General features: G+C 40.1%; 3 long non-coding RNA genes across 3 annotated transcripts; 2 read left to right on the plus strand and 1 right to left on the minus strand.

Moving 5' to 3' along the window:
* Positions 1-4,161: 4,161 nt before the first annotated feature.
* LOC309508651 lies at positions 4,162-5,145 on the minus strand. Its single transcript, XR_014209642.1, has 2 exons — positions 4,722-5,145; positions 4,162-4,482 (listed from the first exon to the last, which is right to left on the minus strand). It is a non-coding gene; the product is annotated as an uncharacterized lncRNA (long non-coding RNA).
* A 198-nt stretch (positions 5,146-5,343) lies between these two features.
* On the plus strand, positions 5,344-7,143 carry LOC309507189. The gene is made up of 3 exons (XR_014209080.1): positions 5,344-5,514; positions 6,409-6,618; positions 6,753-7,143. It is a non-coding gene; the product is annotated as an uncharacterized lncRNA (long non-coding RNA).
* An 8,141-nt stretch (positions 7,144-15,284) lies between these two features.
* Positions 15,285-16,970, plus strand: LOC309508572. Its single transcript, XR_014209562.1, has 3 exons — positions 15,285-15,805; positions 15,984-16,324; positions 16,621-16,970. It is a non-coding gene; the product is annotated as an uncharacterized lncRNA (long non-coding RNA).
* Positions 16,971-19,642: the final 2,672 nt, after the last annotated feature.

A 19,642-nucleotide genomic window follows, 5' to 3' on the forward strand; every position in this document is an offset into this window, starting at 1 on the left:
AGACTATGATTTGGACTTTTGGTTACTAGTCAAAGGGTATTTAACATTTTGGAGATGTTATCTGACAGAAGATCCGCTCCGAATCTGCTTGGGTGTAAGCCATCAGCACGGAAAAGCCTAGGACGCTCCCAAAACAGATTCCAATTATTTACAAAGAGCAGTTTCTGCTCATTGCACCATGACATTAACCATTCATTTAGCGCAAATAATCTGCTGAACTTTTCATGCCTTAGTCGGTACGTGGGAAGCGGTCCTGACACAATGATCGTTGTTTCAGGCGATGTGCTGCGTACCGTATCGATTAGATTCCTGAAGTCTTTCTTCAGAATCTCCGTCTGGCGCAGCCTGATGTCGTTCACTCCCACGTGCAGGACCACAGTTCCGACGCGCTCGTCACCGTTCAGGATCTCGGGAACGCGAGCAGCGATTTCAGAAACACGAGCACCAGGAAAGCAGTGACTGTGCACCTTACTTTTACCTAACGTAGCGTGTACGTGCTGAGCGTGTACAGCATCGTGTTCTGTTTCGCGTAGAGGGGAGAAGCGGTTTTGTGTGGATAACTCGAAAACCGGGAGGGTCGGAGAAAGTCTTGGTCTAAACCTGACTCGCGTCTTCCGCTGCGGAACCACCCAGGCTTCGTGGTGGCGTGTTGGAGCCGGAGTGAACGAGACCATGGCTGATTGCGACCGATGCTGAGGAACGCACGGAGTAGACGCGGTCGGAGTCAGCGGGTTAGTAACGTTAAACACTGACTTAAGTACCCTTTTCTGCTTTTTTAGAGCAATTCAGGAGAAGAAAAATAAATAAATACAAAGAAAATTAATACACACATCTTTGCTGAAATGTATTGTGCTGTTGTTGTTAACAAGCCATGGTTCATTTGCTCTGCCCTTAGGATTGCAAGTGTCCTGGAACAGGTGAGGGTGTGAGTGGGAAACCCACTGCTGAAACTTGGCCCTGGTTTGTCCTCATGGATGAGGTGTTGGGACAGAGGCATTGCTCCAACCCCCCTGTCGTCATTGCCTCAATCCCTGAGGACACACCAGGGCCAAGTTCAGCAGTGAGTGCCCACGGTGAGGAGGAGCCAGGGGCAGCAGCAGCACCAGCACGAAGGCGGCGAGACAAAGGGCAACTAGAGAGGGAGGCAGAGGCGAGGAGAGCACAGGAGAGTAGGGAGAGGATGGACAGGCTGTTTTCTCTTCTTGAGAGAATGATTGAAAAATATATATATTTTTCCTACATATTCTTGTTGAACTTTTTTTCACTTTTATTTTTTAAAAGGAAAGAAAAAATCTGTACATTATTTTTATGCAACTTTAAATGTGTAAATAAAAGAGAAGGAATTGTTCTGGACATTTATTTTTGTAATAACAGTCATAATTTCTACATTCTTCTATACCTTTTTTTATTTATTTTTATAAAATTGGTAAATTAAAATCATTTGTTCTACGGGCTACATTAAAGTACTTTTTCCAACTATTAACAACATACATTAAACATATCAAAATCAACATAAACATTTAAATTTACAGTACATAAAATAAGAAAAAAATGATGTAGACTTTTATTGAGCTGAGCAGGGAGACCCTAGTGGTGCTGCTGGACTGGGATGGGCTGCCACAATAGAGACCCTGGTAAGGCCTCCTGCTGGTGGGACATCATCTGGGATGGTTTCCAGAGTGTTTGAGTGCATATTTACACTATCCACTAAGTTGTCTACCAACAGGTTTGCAGGGCTGACTCAATCGACAGCTGCCATGTCACTGAGTTTTTTTTTTTTTGGGAATATATTTCTGAAAAAAGTACTTTTAATAACTACTAATACTGCATTGGGAAAAACTACTAAAACCTTAGTTAAGCAAAATTATCTTGCATACTCTAATGTACTTAAAGTATCAAGAGTAAAACTAGAGGTATGTATTCTGCAGAGAAAAAAAAAACCTCCTTGTCAGGGTTTTTATGATAGTTTTGCATTTATATTATGCTACTACTGAATTTTACTTCTGAATATTTTCAAGGTTGTTACATTTAAACTATACTTTTGTGTAGTTTAATGTAAAATCATATGTGAGGGAAAAAAATTACTTCAGTAGGTTACTTCACATTTGTACGTGAATACTTAATATGCAGTTCTGAAAATTAAAGCAACAAAATGTAGGTCTATTGTCACAATATTAACAAATTGTTGCTAACTACAGCTACTTCCCATATGAAAGGGCGCATCTGACGCACTCGAACCGGTCTAGCCTACGGAGGATTGTTCTTGTCGCCTGGCAACTGTAACAGCTGCCGATGACGAACGGGAGAAATTCTGGACTTTTTTATATTCAATTGGGTTTTATATTCAAACAGGGCTACCCATATGAAAAAAACCTGCATGGTTCATATACTGCAACAATATATCTTCCTTACTTAAATCCGACAGAATTACCTTCTGTGTTTCATATAAGGCCAATACATGTCCTATACAAAATCAGACCGATTATGGCCCATTTCATACTAAATAGCACACATAAAACTTGTAGGTTTTTTTTGCATTATATATGAATACTGTTAAAAGACTTATGAGTTTTACATGACAAAAGTGTGCAAAAGTGTATGGTATTAGTAGAAACATATAAAACTCATATAACATTCATATATAAATTATTTAAAGTTCTTATATTGAATCATATGCTAGTCAAAATAAAGTCATATAGAATTTACACACATTTTGTGTCATTTATTTATGCGTTTCATACAGATTTCATGTTTTGATGACCAACATCTGATTCACTTATATGCAGATGGCAATTTTTTAAAGGTATACTCCATTTTAAAAGGAAAATGTTGTCATCATATACTCACCCTCATGTTGTTTCAATCCTGTATGAATTTCTTTCTTCTGCTGAACAGAAAGGAAGATATTTAGAAGAATGTCAGTAACCAGACAGTTTCTGGTCTCATTGACTTCCATAGTATATTTTTTTCCTAATATGGAAGTCAATGAGACCAGAAACTGTCTGGTTACTGACATTCTTCTAAATATCTTCCTTTCTGTTCAGCAGAAGAAAGAAATTCATACAGGATTGAAACATGAGGGTGAGTATGATGACAAAATTTTCATTTTAAAGTGGAGTATCTCTTTAAAGGGATAGTTCACTTTGAAATTAAATTTTGGTATGTTTTAGCTTACCTCAAGGGCATCCAAGATGTAGGTGTCTTTTTTTCCGCAGTAGTTTCAATTTTGATATTTTTAGGTCAAACCGTTCTTGTCTGTCAGTCATATAATGCAGGTCGATGGTCACTTGTCTCAAACAGCATGCACAGAGTCCAAATTAAAACAATTCCCCGTCGTCCAAATTAAACAATTCCCCATCGTAAGTACACATTGATGGCCTAAGACACGAAACGAGCGGTTTGTGTGAGAAAACGAACAGTTTTTATATCGTTTTTACCTCTTGAACTCATCCACGTCCAAGTGATCTGAGAGCGCGGGCGCGTATAGATATATACAATAGATGTCGCCTTGGCAACGGTTTCGCAGTAGCTAAGGCGACATCTAGTGTATATATCTATACCCGCCCGCGCTCTCAGATCACTTGGACGTGGATGAGTTCAAGAGGTAAAAACGATATAAAAACTGTTCGTTTTCTCACACAAACCGCTCGTTTCGTGTCTTAGGCCATCAATGTGTACTTACGATGGGGAATTGTTTAATTTGGACGACGGGGAATTGTTTTAATTTGGACTGTGTGCATGCTGTTTGAGACAAGTGACCATCGACCTGCATTATATGACTGACAGACAAGAACGGTTTGACCTAAAAATATCAAAATTGAAACTACTGCGGAAAAAAAGACACCTACATCTTGGATGCCCTTGAGGTAAGCTAAAACATACCAAAATTTAATTTCAAAGTGAACTATCCCTTTAAGAGCTAAATAACAAGGTTCGGTAACACTTTTAATTAGGTCTCATTTGTTAATATTAGTTGATTTTTTTAGCCAACATGATCTAACCAAGACTAATATTATCTTACTTAGACTAATAAATGCTTAAAGTATTATTCAATTTTAAAAACAAATATTTATGAGTAATATTAACTGTGTTTATATGCCAGTAATATTAACTTTTTTATTTCCTCTAAACCTTTGTAAAAATATTCCATACAACCACCGGTATAACTACATGACATTGGCCTTTATTGTCGATGAGTAACCTACAGCAATACAGCATATGTTATACTATTTTTAACATGTATACAATATTGCCTACATTTAAACTAATGAAAGAAACATTTTCGAAGTAAAAATTAAACATTTAGGCCTAAACATTCAAGTAATTCAAGTGTAATCAACCGGTCTGTTATCCAGTATCCACCGGATCACCACTGGTTCCCATCCCGGAGATGGACGCCTCTGCGGGGGAACCTCTAACTTTACACCGCCGTCCTGCGTCACTCACAGCCGAAAGATGCTGCGACGCGACTGACTCCATAACCTGCCAATAAACACACAGTGCACAGTTCTGAGGACATTTTATCATCCAAATTAGTTATATTCATTATCTTTAGGAATATAGTCGTGTGTTTTTTATGCAAGGCGTTACAATCATGCGAAAAGACAGGCGCGAGTCGACACTCGTTTAACTCGTTTGCGTCTCTGTATGTTCTTTCGCATTAAATAAAATGATTTAAAGTACATTAATGATTATACAGATAAAATAAAACATACACACACCTGAATTTCACAGAGGAAATGCACCAATCTGCGCCGCTGAGAAGAGGAGAGGACTCGGAGAACTGTGCTGGACTGGAGAGAGTGAGAGAGTTCAAACAGCGCGCGCTCACTCAACCGTTGAGTTGTCGTCACGTCAGAGGGTGGGGGAGGGGTGCATTGTTTTAATTGAGTAAACTTAATTTCTTATGCGTGTTAAATATTAATAATATTGATTTTATCTAAGTAATATTTGTGGTTCTTGAAACAGATTAGTTTAATTATACATTCTCAAATATTGTGTTGGAAATTTCACAAATATATTAGCTCAGTGTATTTTAAATAAATAATTGGTTAGTCAAATACTAAATTATTTTAGTGAAAAACTTCAAACTTAGATATAACTGTAAATTTCAGACAAAATTAATTGTTGGAGTTTTAGTCAATTATTCCGGTACACTGTAAAAAGTCGTTCAGTGCTATCGTCCATATGACTTCATTTTAAAAACTATATTTATTCCAATAAATTAATTTATTTTTCTTTCTTTGTTTTTTTGAGTTATCAATAAGTAAAAAGTGTGAATATTTTCGTAACTTAATATTTTCTATAATAAAATAAATTTCATTGGACTTCACCATAAATTGATTTTACAAAACTCATTTTAAAAGTTTATACCAGACGTAAAAAGACACGACCCGCCCACCCGCAGCAACGGAAGAACAAGCCCGGGCAAATTGTTCACTCTCGTCTGTTCCAGGAGTTTATTCGACCAGGGTTTTCCACGGAGCCGGATAATTTATACTTCACGTACCCCATGTAAGTAACTCTTTGTATTTTTAAAAGTTTGATTTTACCCTAATTAACGTGTTTGTGTTGTGCAATCTGCAAAAGCATAACGTTACGTTAGCTCTGTTTCTTACAAACTTTTGCGACCCGCCAAATTTGAATGTGCTCTATCCATAGACTGTAAAAAATAGGCTCTATCTCAAACAGCTCGTTAACTTGAGCCACATACTGTATAAATCTACATGTGTGTGCAATGTATAAGTTATGTTGTCTTTGTGTGATAGTTTAATGTTTCAGAGGTGTTTCTAACTTCAAAAACATTGTCGTTGCTTCGACATAGTTTAGGAGTGGACGTAAGTTACAGACACACACGAAGCCACAGCTAACTTAACATTAGCTGAGTGATTATCAATTAGTCCAAAGCTGTTTAATTATGGTAAAGCATAGTTAAGGCAAATATACGGCAGTTCATCTTTCACAAATGTGTACGCTCACAATGTACTCTATGCATAGGCCTAACTCATAACCCAAATTTCATATTTCTATTGCTCTGTAATTATTGGGTGCAGATGTCTAACTCCTGCCTCTTGATATATTTATATTTTGTTAATGCATTTTAAAACCATTTGTTTAAGTGAAAATATTTTTTTTGACTAATTTATTTGTATTAACATCCCTCCTCCCAATATTGTAATTAGTTATGCCTGTAGGTGCTGTATGATGATATCATTACAAAAAATTCAGTGGGGTTTTTACACGAGGTTTCAGATTATTTTCTAAGATAAGTTCTGCGAGGAACTAAAGTTAATCATTCTTGTTTTGTTCAGCAGGATAATCTTCACTTGTATTTTAAGTGTATTTTTTAAAGGGCTTTCATCACACTTGTATTCAAAAGGCTAACTAACTTTTTTTTTCTCTCCCCAGATGGGATGGCCCTGTAAATTGTGCAGCACTGTGGTACAAGGAAAGAGTGACATTTTAAAGCATTGTATACTGCATCAGGGGACCTTTGGACACGGCCATGCCTTGCCTTGTATTCATATAGATTGCCCATGTTCTTTTAAATCCTGGAGTACCTTCCACTCTCGCCTCTCAAGATACCACCCAGAAGCTAAATCCCTTAATTCACCACAAGTAAGTCTTTCATTTACCTGCATTTTGTGTCAAAACCCTGGATTTTACAATGAAGAGGATTTTTTTGAACACATATTTGTTTTCCATCAACAAATGAGATTGTTTGTCTTAAATACTTCATTTTTATCTCAAAGGGGGCTGTAGAGACCACTGTTCATGAGGACCTGAAAAAGAAGGATATGAGCATCTATGTCTGCCGTGAGCCAGATGCAGTAGGAATCATCATTGAGGGAATACCAGTCCTTACCAATCTTGGAAATCTGGCCAAAGCATGCTGCTTGGGTTGACATATGCACTTAATCTCGAGTATCCATCCAAGGTTTCAAAAACATTTGAGGTGTTTCAAAGACTTTTCATGGGACTTGACACACTGTGCCCAAAACCAAGCCCCAAGTTCATGACTCTGAAAAACAAGCTCCTTGCCTAGGCACTCAGACATGACTGTCACTCTGCACTTGTAAACAGCTGTTTTCTTTGTCTGTTAACATTGAATTTTTCAGGATGTCATAATGGTTTGTCCTTGTCATGTTTTATATTATGCTGCAGGTCATACTTTCTGGTGTGAAAAAAGTTTATATTTTATACACACAAAATAGCCCTGCTGTGAAGCTGCACTTTAAAAACTGGTCAGTTAGTGGGATCAGTGAGATGTTTAACTAAAGATGTTTAAAAATATTTACACACGCTGTAAAGGTATTATGCTAAGCTGTACTTTTTAAGTTGAGGAGATGATCATGCTTGTGAACTGTAATGTAAGTGTTAAAATGTTTCAATATTATGTACACACTGTACTGTAAATGTGTTTACCAGCAGTTTATAAGCTGCAATGATTTAATAAATGTTGTAAATTGACATAGTAGCACCTAATTATTTGAAGCCGTTCCAAAACAAAGAAATGGTCAAAATTAATAAATCAGAAGACATTAACTAGTATTTTTTCATTTAAATGTTACCTATTTTAATTAAGTCTAATGTGTATAATATGCTGATATGTTTTACATTGATTGTACTCAATTTATTGGCTTTTTCTGAAAATGCTACTTAATATTTTTGCATACATTGAAATGCACATTATTAAGTTGTCCTTACTCAAAATATCAGTTAGTTCACTAAACTTGCAAAAAGTAGTTGGAAAATGTTGCCTTAATTTTTTTGAGTTGAATCTAAGTAACAGTTTTTACAGTGGTTCAACTCAAACTATCAAGTAAATGATATTCAGAGATTTTATTAAGTTAATAAAGTTAATTATTAATGTGATATTTACTAAGCCACTGAATTATTTTTTAGAGTGATACGCATACGAATCACTTCGACATTTAGGAAAGTTTTATGTTTGTAGGTTAAGAATAGACCTGTTGTATACTAGTACTGTGATAAAGTTTAGAGAAATTGTCACAAATGAAAATGAAATCTGGTGATGCAGGATTTAAAATGAAAATTATTGATGTGAAATATGCAACTGTATCTTGTAGAACACACTCTAATAAATAATTTTGTAATTAAAATGTGTGCTTGTGTGTGTAGTTTAAATGTTGTGTTTCATCTAAGGCTGATTATACAGTATACAGTAACCATGATTGACTACAGGCGTAAGGCTCGACTTAGGACAATATAAGAACAAGCATGAGTGAAGTACAGCCTTATACTGACTGGTAAACTGCACTGTGTTTTATACACGTCCATGCTGGACATTCATATTAAATTAACATTATTTTCCTATGTTTTTACATCATGAAAATCTATATGGCTTTAGTTGTCCATTGTGAAAAAGAAGTGTGCTTAATTGTATTGAAAGCGCACTTTTTGTGTGCTTAAAATAATCAAAGTATACTTTTTGAAAAGTGCACTTGTAGATAATATAATAAAATTAAAATTAAAGACCGCTTAAGTGTACTTAAAGGGAATACACTTTAATGACAATATTTATTAACACACTTAAGTGCACTTTTTATAGATGCACTTTGTAATAATACCTAATTAAGTTTAACTTAAAGTAAGTACACTTTCATCACAATATTTATAAACACACTTAAGTGCATTTTTAAAAATGCACTTTGTAATAATGTCTAATTAAGTTTAATTTAAAGTAAGTACACTTTCATCACAATATTTCTTAACACACTTAAATACACTTTTTAAAAATGCACTTTGTAATAATGTCTAATTAAGTTTTACTTAAATAAAGTACACTTTTATCATAATATTTATAAACACACTTAAGGGCACTTTTTACGAATGCACTTTGTAATAATTAAGTTTAACTTAAAGTAAGTACTCTTTCATCACAATATTTATAAACACACTTAAGTGCATTTTTAAAAATGCACTTTGTAATGATGTCTAATTAAGCATAATTTAAAGAAAGTACACTTTCATCATAATTTTTATAAACACACTTAAGTGCACTTTTTACAAATGCACTTTTTAATAATGTCTAATTAAATGTAACTTAAAGAAAGAACACTTACATGACAATATTTATAAACACTTAAGTGCATGTTTTAAAAAATGCACTTTGTAATTGTCAGGCTGCAGGGTAGATGAAGTAGGAGGCAAACTCGCAGATGAAGTAATCCAAGGTTTTAATTTACAATCTCACAAAAACAAGGAACAGGGAGCGTGTGCTCAGGCAAAGAAAGCCTAACATAAAACATTGACCGACACTGAACAAGGTAAAACTCAGGGTTTAAATACAAGGGGAAACAGATCAGGGAAACAAGACACAGCTGACAAGACTAACGAGAAACCAGGTGATACAAATTAACTAATGAGGGTAACCATGGAAACCAAGGAGTGGCGGGAAAACAGAACAAAGGAAAACATGTGACCAGTGACAAAAACATTCAGACAGAACAGAACAGAACTGTGACATAACTCCCCCCTCCCGGTAGGCGCGTCCTCGCGCCGTAGAAAGACCAAAGGGGTGGGAGGGTGGGCGCCCTGGAGGCTGACGGGGGAGACATGGCAGGAAGCCTCCAGGGCGGAGCAGACTGAGGGCGTGGACACGGCGGAGAGGACCCTTCGGGCGGCCACGGCGGAGAAGACCCTTCGGGCGGCCACGGCGGAGAAGACCCTTCGGGCGGCCACGGCGGAGAAGACCCTTCGGGCGGCCACGGCGGAGAAGACCCTTCGGGCGGCCACGGCGGAGAAGACCCTTCGGGCGGCCACGGCGGTGCAGTCCCCTCGGGCGGCCACGGCGGTGCGGTCCCCTCGGGCAACCACGGCGATGAGGACCCTTCGGGTGGCCGTGATCCCTCGAGTGGCCAGGACGGAGGCATATGGCCCCCCCCAAAAAAATACTTGGGGAAAGTCCCGGGTCTCAGAAAGGGCTCGGTGCTGGACAGCGATGAGGACTCGGTGCAGGGCAGCGATGAGGGCTCGATGCTGGGCAGCGATGAGGGCTCGGTGCTGGGCAGCGATGAGGGCTCGGTGCTGGGCAGCGATGAGGGCTCGGTGCAGGGCAGCGATGAGGGCTCGGTGCAGGGCAGCGATGAGGGCTCGGTGCAGGGCAGCGATGAGGGCTCGGTGCAGGGCAGCCATGAGGGCTCGGTGCAGGGCAGATCCAGCGAGGAGGGCTCGATGCTGGGCAGATCCAGCGAGGAGGGCTCGATGCTGGGCAGATCCAGCGAGGAGGGCTCGATGCTGGGCAGATCCAGCGAGGAGGGCTCGATGCTGGGCAGATCCAGCGAGGAGGGCTCGATGCTGGGCAGATCCAGCGAGGAGGGCTCGATGCTGGGCAGATCCAGCGAGGAGGGCTCGATGCTGGGCAGATCCAGCGAGGAGGGCTCGATGCTGGGCAGATCCAGCGAGGAGGGCTCGATGCTGGGCAGATCCAGCGAGGAGGGCTCGATGCTGGGCAGATCCAGCGAGGAGGGCTCGATGCTGGGCAGATCCAGCGAGGAGGGCTCGATGCTGGGCAGATCCAGCGAGGAGGGCTCGATGCTGGGCAGATCCAGCGAGGAGGGCTCGATGCTGGGCAGATCCAGCGAGGAGGGCTCGATGCTGGGCAGATCCAGCGAGGAGGGCTCGATGCTGGGCAGATCCAGCGAGGAGGGCTCGATGCTGGGCAGATCCAGCGAGGAGGGCTCGATGCTGGGCAGATCCAGCGAGGAGGGCTCGATGCTGGGCAGATCCAGCGAGGAGGGCTCGATGCTGGGCAGATCCAGCGAGGAGGGCTCGATGCTGGGCAGATCCAGCGATGAGGGCTTGGTGCTGGGCAGATCCAGCGGTGAGGGCTTGGTGCTGGGCGGATCCAGCGGTGAGGGCTTTGTGCTGGGCGGAACCAGCGGCGAAGAGGGCTCTGAGCTGGACGGAACCAGCGGCGAAGAGGGCTCTGAGCTGGACGGAACCAGCGGCGAAGAGGGCTCTGAGCTGGACGGGAGCAGCGGCGAAGAGGGCTCTGAACTGGACGGGACCAGCTGTGACGAAGGCTCTGAACTGGGCGAACCCATCGGCGAAGAGGGCTCTGAGCTGGACGGGACCAGCGGCTCTGAGGGCTCTGAGCTGGACGGAACCAGCGGCGAAGAGGGCTCTGAGCTGGACGGAACCAGCGGCGAAGAAGGCTCTGAGCTGGACGGGACCAGCGGCGAAGAGGGCTCTGAGCTGGACGGAACCAGCGGCGAAGAGGGCTCTGAGCTGGACGGAACCAGCGGCGAAGAGGGCTCTGAGCTGGACGGAACCAGCGGCGAAGAGGGCTCTGAGCTGGACGGAACCAGCGGCGAAGAGGGCTCTGTGCTGGACGGGACCAGCGGCGAAGAGAGATCCAAGCCAGGCGGAACCAGCGAGAAAAACCTCTCTGCAGGCGTGATGTTCCCAGTCTCTAGCTCGGCGGCGGGCTCGGCTGGACTGGCGTTAAGTGCAGGCTCGGCTGGACTGGCGTGAAGTGCAGGCTCGGCTGGACTGGCGTGATGAACTGGATCGGCTGACATTCCTGAGTTGTCGGAGATTACGTTTTCCTCGTTCTCAACGACTCCCACAGTGAGGGAGGATCCGCACACCCACAAAGCATGGTCAAGGAACTCAACGAAAGAAAGGTGATCCTCACCTAACAGCATCATCGCGCTGAGGATGTCATCCATTCCACTCCAGAAGTAATGTTTGAGCGTATTTTCGCTCCAACTCATCTCCTGATAGAGTCCCAGGTAAATCTCTACATACTCCTCCAACGAACGACCATTCTGGAAAAGGTAGTCCTCCATATTAATTTTGTGGTCCGGTATTCTGTAACGCGCTGCGTAAGGCGGATTCAAAAGGAGCTCACGAAGACAGAGATACAAATAAGTAGTGTTTAATTCCAGAGGAAGAGGGTACACAAACCAGGTTACAACAAACAATACCGGACAATAAACTGAATGCAGACAGGAACTTAAATACACAGGAACTAACAAGATAATTAACAGGGCACAGGTGAGTGAAATTACTAATTAAACAGACTGGGGAAAACCGGACAAAACCAAAAATCACAAAAAGACAGGGGAAAACTAGATCACAAAACTAAACCAAAACATAGAAACGTGACAGTACACCCCCCTCCCCAAAGGCGCGTCCTTGCGCCGTATAACATCCAAAGGGGTGGGAGGGTGGGCATCCTGAACTCCAGGACGGTCCAGGCGGAGCAGGCTGGTCAGGGGACCAGGGCGGAGCAGGCTGTGGGCGTGGCCAGGGCAGAGCTGTCGGACCCTCGGGTGTCCAGGGCGGTGGTGACCCTTCGGGTGGCCATGGTGGAGATGACCCTTTGGGTGGCCATGGTGGTGCTGACCCTTCGGGTGGCCATGGTGGTGCTGATCCTTCGGGTGGCCATGGCGGAGAAGCCATAGCCGGAGTTCCAGGTATCCCCAACTGAGCCAGAGGGACCCAGAGCCGAGGCGACACCACAGGTCTGGAGGGCCAAGGCGGATCTGCAGGCTCACGGGACCGAGGCGGAGAAGGGGCTCTGGAAGCCCGTGGCGTAACCAGTGCGAGGGAGGACGACTGAGGAGCAGGAGGGAAGACGGAGCCCGGTGGAGCAGAAGGGATGCAGGGCAGAGGCGCAGACGACAGCACGGAATCCCGAGGTGGAACCAGGGTGACGGCTGACCAATGCGAGGAAGGAAGGAGGAGTGAGCCTGGTGGAGCTATAGGGTTGACAAGACCCGGCGGAGGTGAGGGCACAATGAGCCAAAGAGAAGCTGCAGGGTCGGAGGACCCAGGTGGAGTCAGAGGTTCAGGGGACTGAGGCAAGGACAGGGGATCCACTGACCAGGGCGATGCTGAGGCCTGGAGTCCCGGAGGCGGCTCCACAGCAACACTGGCGGGTAGCTGTGGATGGGCAGCAGGGTCGACAGGGCTCAGCAGAGGCAGGGCAGGAGATCCGGATGACTCAAACAGAGGAGGTGGGAGAGGGAGGCTGGGTGGGAACAGCCACTTGGAGAATACTGGGCTGGGCAGCGATGAGGGCTCGGTGCTGGGCAGATCCAGCGATGAAGAAGGCTCGGTGCTGGACGGGACCAGCGGTGAAGAAGGCTCGGTGCTGGACGGGACCAGCGGTGAAGAAGGCTCGGTGCTGGACGGGACCAGCGGTGAAGAAGGCTCGGTGCTGGACGGGACCAGCGGTGAAGAAGGCTCGGTGCTGGACGGGACCAGCGGTGAAGAAGGCTCGGTGCTGGACGGGACCAGCGGCGAAGAGGGCTCTGACTCTTGCTCGACAGGGCAGGCGACTTCTTTATTCGGAACTGGACTCGGAACTGGACTCGACTCGCTTGAGTCACGAGGACGAAACACACTTGAATCATCTGGGTTTGACTCACTTGATTCGGTGGTGCTGACGGAAGATTTGGACTCTGGATCGGGTTCTGGATCTGGAACTGGATCAATTGCCTTGACGGATTGTGGGGCAAACCAGAGAGTTCCTCTGACGGACACCCAAGCTGGGTCAAACATCTTCGACGCCAGATCAGCACTATTGGAGATGAGCTTTCGTGCTCTGGGCCAGGCAATCTTTTTAAACTGTGCTGGACTCGGAGCAGGCTTCGGAACAAGACTTGGAACTGGACTGGCGACTGGTTCTGAATTGGTTGGGCTGGCTGGATGTGGAGCGTACTTGGAGGTAAAACTCTCCCAGCAGCTGGCAACCGCTTCCCTCCAGCTCAACCCCGAGAAATCGGGGAGAGGACGAGGATCGATGCTTACTGCACCGATCATATATGCAGTGATAATAGTTTCATCACCTACATCCCAGTCTTTAGCCATATCACAGAACTTCACCGTATAATCCAGCAGGTCGTGGCTCTCCTTAATCACCTCTGTGAGTCGATCCCAGCACATCTTATTTGTGATGGTCGGTCAATCTGTCAGGCTGCAGGGTAGATGAAGTAGGAGGCAAACTCGCAGATGAAGTAATCCAAGGTTTTAATTTACAATCTCACAAAAACAAGGAACAGGGAGCATGTGCTCAGGCAAAGAAAGCCTAACATAAAACATTGACCGACACTGAACAAGGTCAAACTCAGGGTTTAAATACAAGGGGAAACAGATCAGGGAAACAAGACACAGCTGACAAGACTAACGAGAAACCAGGTGATACAAATTAACTAATGAGGGTAACCATGGAAACCAAGGAGTGGCGGGAAAACAGAACAAAGGAAAACATGTGACCAGTGACAAAAACATTCAGACAGAACAGAACAGAACTGTGACAGTAATGTCTACTAAGTTTTACTTAAACATACATTTTAAATAATTATGATTTATAGTGTTTTAAATGTATTAAAGGTAAAGTTATAAGTTATTAAAGGAAATTTATTTTGATGTATTGACTAATATATAAAATAACAGTTTTAATGGAAAACATGGAAAATAATTGATTTTAATTCCAACTCAAGTGTGTTGTCCAAAATTTATTTGTTAATGTATTTTAAATGTGTTTTGTCTATAATATATACTGTGTGCATTATGCAGTTGAAATGTATTTTTCCAATACATCTACTAATACAGTATAATCCAGTACAACTTATTGTTCACATTTTTATCACCAGCCCTTGCTCTATGAACTCAACTTGTGTCAGCTTTCTACATAATATTTGAAAATAAAATGTAATATATGAGAGGAGCCTAATAGTAATGTGTTGTAGCTACTTTACATCTGTGAACATAATACTTTCAGTTTCATTATGTTGTTCTAAGTCAATTAAACACACATTTAATTGTATTAATTGAGAGCAAAAGTTAAACAAATGTAAACAAAATGAATTTGCATTTAAATTCAGTTAAAATACATTTAATTTTAATCACACTACACTACATTAAAAAAAAGATTGACTTTTAGTTAGGTTAATGAATAAAGTTTTGTGAACTTACAGAGTTTAACAACACAATGAGTTAGAACAACTTCAACTTAACCAGAAAAGCTGAAATAACATTTAACCATGCATGATATATGAACATGTTGTTTAATGCGCATGCGCGAGAAATACTACGTCATTATGACGCTCTATACTTCACTAGAGTTTGAAAAATGCGCTGTTGTGTTTTGCGATCCGTTTGCAATGCGTGATGATACTGAAGCTAGCCAAACAAGAGAACAAAAGGAGCACCACGTTTGGATGTTTGTTTGCAGATGAGACGTTATGCTGCAAATAATCAGTCAAGTAAGTATATCTTGATGCTTTTTCACCGTAACATGTCAGTTGCTGAGTACATTTTAATCGCAGATATTATAAACTCAGTCATTAACGTTAGACTCGGGAGGTGAATTAATCATGTTTTCAATAATTTATATATGATTGCATTCTAATAATGTCTTACATTGTAATGTGAGGAAGGCGTGTGTGGTCGTGTTCGAGGAATTTGGTTGCTGATTTTTTTTTTTTTAACTAAACCGACTTTTTAAATTATTTTAAACAAGCTACTAAAACATTGCTGAATGCTGATCCAATATTGTAACACTCGAAGACGTTTATACATTTAATACAAATAATCAACCTTATAATCACCATAAAAATGTAATATATTACCCACTCTCTAGAAAAAATGCTTGTAATATGTTCAATTTCATTTTGTATTTAAAGAGTTGTTCAATTACTATTTGTTTTGGAATATGTAATATTTTTGTGTTTATCTGGATTTAAACATTCATTTTGCAGGATCAGTTCATATTTGTTATTGGAGATACAGTGCAAGCGGTGTGGAATCACAGACCTGTATTGATGAGGTGATGTTAAAAGATTTATCATGACAGCACATCCTGATCAAGCTAAAACACTACTTTCAAGTCACTAACTAACGTTATCCCTATAGCTTTTAAATGCTTTGAATATTTTGCATGTGCAAGTAATACATTCCCACCTGTGCATTTGCACATGCCCCTATAATCATCATATTTTTTATAGGTTACAAACCAAAAGAAGAAGGCTTGCAGCATTGCTGTGTCAACCCTGATAAATACAGGAACAGGAACATCCTTCATGAAGATAGCTATGTGGGGCAAGCTTAAGAATTCCTTTCTTAATTTGCATTGGTCCTGGGTTTGCATGGGTCATATATCTATATTTGTGTAATTGATAAAGTTATGCTTAATTCCCTGTAAAGTAGCAATAAAAAGGTTCTCTATTTTTAATCACTTTAAGCCCAGTGTCAGTAAAGATGGCGTAGTCAGTGGAATCCTGGTGTTTGTGGGAAATAGAAGGAACCTTGCCCAGCTTTCTACTACGATGTGGCCCTGGTGACTGAGGTAATCAATCACATCACACAATTTATCAACAGTTAACAGTCAAAAGTTTACATACACCTTGCAGAATAAACTGCTTCATCAGGTTAGTACTAAATAAAAATAAAACGTATACATTTTTGTGATCCCTTTTATTGCAAAAATTGTTAACATTTTGCAGATACTGCAAGGTGTATATCAACTTTGAAGCGCAACTGTATATCTATCTCTTTCATTCAATTGAGCCAAATATAATAATGGACTGGATCTGTATTATAAACAAATTTTCTGTGTTTTTTGTTTTTGTTTTTTTCCTCAAGGCATTTTTTCTGACTTTCCTGCATCTTTGAAACATTTCCATTCACATATACTCTGGAGAACATCTGGAACATTGACATAAACAGCACTTTCCAACAACTTAAAAAATTGGGTGACCAATCAATTTGGTTTTTGTGTTTTTTTTTTTTTTTTTTTTTTTTTTGACAACTTAGATTCACTGTAATGCTGGAGTAAGCATTTGGTCCTGTTTAATGTTGGTGCTGGTAAAGGTTTAAAGAGATACTCCACTTTAAAATGAAAATTCTGTCACCATATACTCACCCTCATGTTGTTTCAAACCTGTATGAATTTCTTTCTTCTGCTGAACAGAAAGAAATATATTTAGAAGAATGTTAGTAACCAGACAGATTTTGGTACCATTGACTTCCACAGTAGAAAAAAAATCAATGGTACAAAAAACTGTCTGGTTACTAACATTCTTCTAAATATCTTTCTTTCTGTACAGCAGAAGAAAGAAATTCATACAGGTTTGAAACAACACGAGGGTAAGTATATGATGACAAAATTTTCATTTTAAAGTGGAGTATCTCTTTAAGAGCTAAATAACATGGTTCGGTAACACTTTTAATTAGGTCTCATTTGTTAATATTAGTTGATTTTTTTAGCCAACATGATCTAACCAAGACTAATATTATCTTACTTAGACTAATGCTTAAAATATTATTCATTCTTAGTTCATGTTAACTGAAGTAGGTAACTATTATATTTTTGTACAGCATTACCCAAAGGTCTCTTTCCAAAACTGTTTGTGTTTATGCATAGTGTTTCTTTGGGTTTTCTTGTGCATCAACAGAAAGGTTTTTATGTATTTCTTTTAGAGATTATTTTGTCAGTAAATTTAGAGGGTTTTACATTTAGTTTTGTTGATTGTAACATTGCATTTAATTCACACTTAAGTGTATTGTTAACTGACATTAAAGTATATTTTAAATCACATCAATTGCGTGTCATTATATTGTGTAGTGCACTTTAACTATATTTTGAAGATATTAGAAGCAATTATGAAAGTAGATATAAAGTTGTAATAAAGTACCAATTAAGTTGTTCCAAAAAATCACTCTTAATGGCAACTTATTACATTTTATTTCAACTTAATATGTGATATATTTGAAATTAATTGCACTTAATGTGCATTCAGTGTGTCGAAAACATTGCATTTAATTCACACTTAAGTGTATTGTTAACTGACATTAAAGTATATTTTAAATCACATTAATTGCGTGTCATTATATTGTGTAGTGCACTTTAAGTATATTTTAAAAACACTAGAAGCAATTATGACAGTAGATATAAAGTTGTAATAAAGTACCAATTAAGTTGTTCCAAAAAATCACTCTTAATGGCAACTTATTACATTTTATTTCAACTTAATATGTGATATATTTGAAATTAATTGCACTTAATGTGCATTCAGTGTGTCGAAAATATTGCATTTAATTCACACTTAAGTGTATTGTTAACTGACATTAAAGTATATTTTAAATCACATTAATTGCATGTCATTACTACGGAAGCCCTGAAACGCAACGTAAAAAAAAAAAAAATCCGTAAAAAAAAAAAAAATTACGTAAAAAAAAAAAAAAAAAAAATTATGTAAAAAAAAAAATGCTATCATTTCGAGATTAAAGTCGAAATGTTTCGAGATTAAAGTCGAAATGTTTCGAGATTAAAGTCGAAATGTTTCGAGATTAAAGTCGAAATCTTTCGAGATTAAAGTCGAAATCTTTCGAGATTAAAGTCGAAATCTTTCGAGAATAAAGTCTTCCGTAGAAGTTGTGTGTGTGCTTGCCGTTATTTCACATTGCCGCACAGGCATTCATGCGTGTGCGTGCGTGTGTGTGTGTGTGTGTGTGTGTGTGTGTATGTAAACTGGATCTACACAAAATAATAGCTTTTTACTTTTATCTGGGCTTTCAACAAAGGGATATTCTACAGGTCTACCAACATGACAGCTATAGGACTTTATAAAATATACTGTCAGACTGGATCAAGATATCCAGCTTTATGAATGAATGAATGAATGCATGAATGAGGCATTTATATAGCGCTTTCATATGTCTACTGTAGGCCTACACTTAAAAGCGCTTTACAATCATTTCAGGGAATCTTTCCTCAACCACCAGTGGTTATCATATTTGAGGAAATCACGGGATCCGGCCAAATGATTGGATACAGAATGATGCACTTAAAATGTATCCAGAACGTACGGTGTCTATTATAGACGGCAGTTCGACTTCACAAGCGCATGTATTTACACACACGCACACGCATGAATGCCTGTGCGGCAATGTGAAATAACGGCAAGCACACACACAACTTCTACGGAAGACTTTATTCTCGAAAGATTTCGACTTTAATCTCGAAACATTTCGACTTTAATCTCGAAAGATTTCGACTTTAATCTCGAAACATTTCGACTTTAATCTCGAAACATTTCGACTTTAATCTCGAAACATTTCGACTTTAATCTCGAAACATTTCGACTTTAATCTCGAAATGATAGCATTTTTTTTTTTTTTTTACATATTTTTTTTTTTACGTATTATTATTATTTTTTTTAACGTTTTTTTTTTTTTTTTACGTTGCGGTTCAGGGCTTCCGTACATTACATTTTGTAGTGCACTTTAAGTATATTTTAAAAACACTAGAAGCAATTATGAAGGTATATATAAAGTTGTAATAAAGTACCAATTAAGTTGTTCCAAAAAATCACTCTTAATGGCAACTTATTACATTTTATTTCAACTTAATATATGATATATTTTTAATTAATTACACTTAATGTGCATTAAGTGCGCCGAAAAGATGGCATTTAATTCACACTTAAGTGTATATATTTAAAGTATATTATTTATGTAATAAGTACACTTTATAAAAGTACACTTAAGTGCACTTTTTTTTCACAAGGGGTATGGAGAACATATATGACATAATATGATTAAAAATACATTAATATTTATATATGTGGTTTTTGCAGCATATATGTCCCTTACAATATTCTGT

Source organism: Leuciscus leuciscus (assembly GCF_965113295.1).
Source record: "Leuciscus leuciscus genome assembly, chromosome: 10".
NCBI lineage: Eukaryota > Metazoa > Chordata > Actinopteri > Cypriniformes > Leuciscidae > Leuciscus > Leuciscus leuciscus.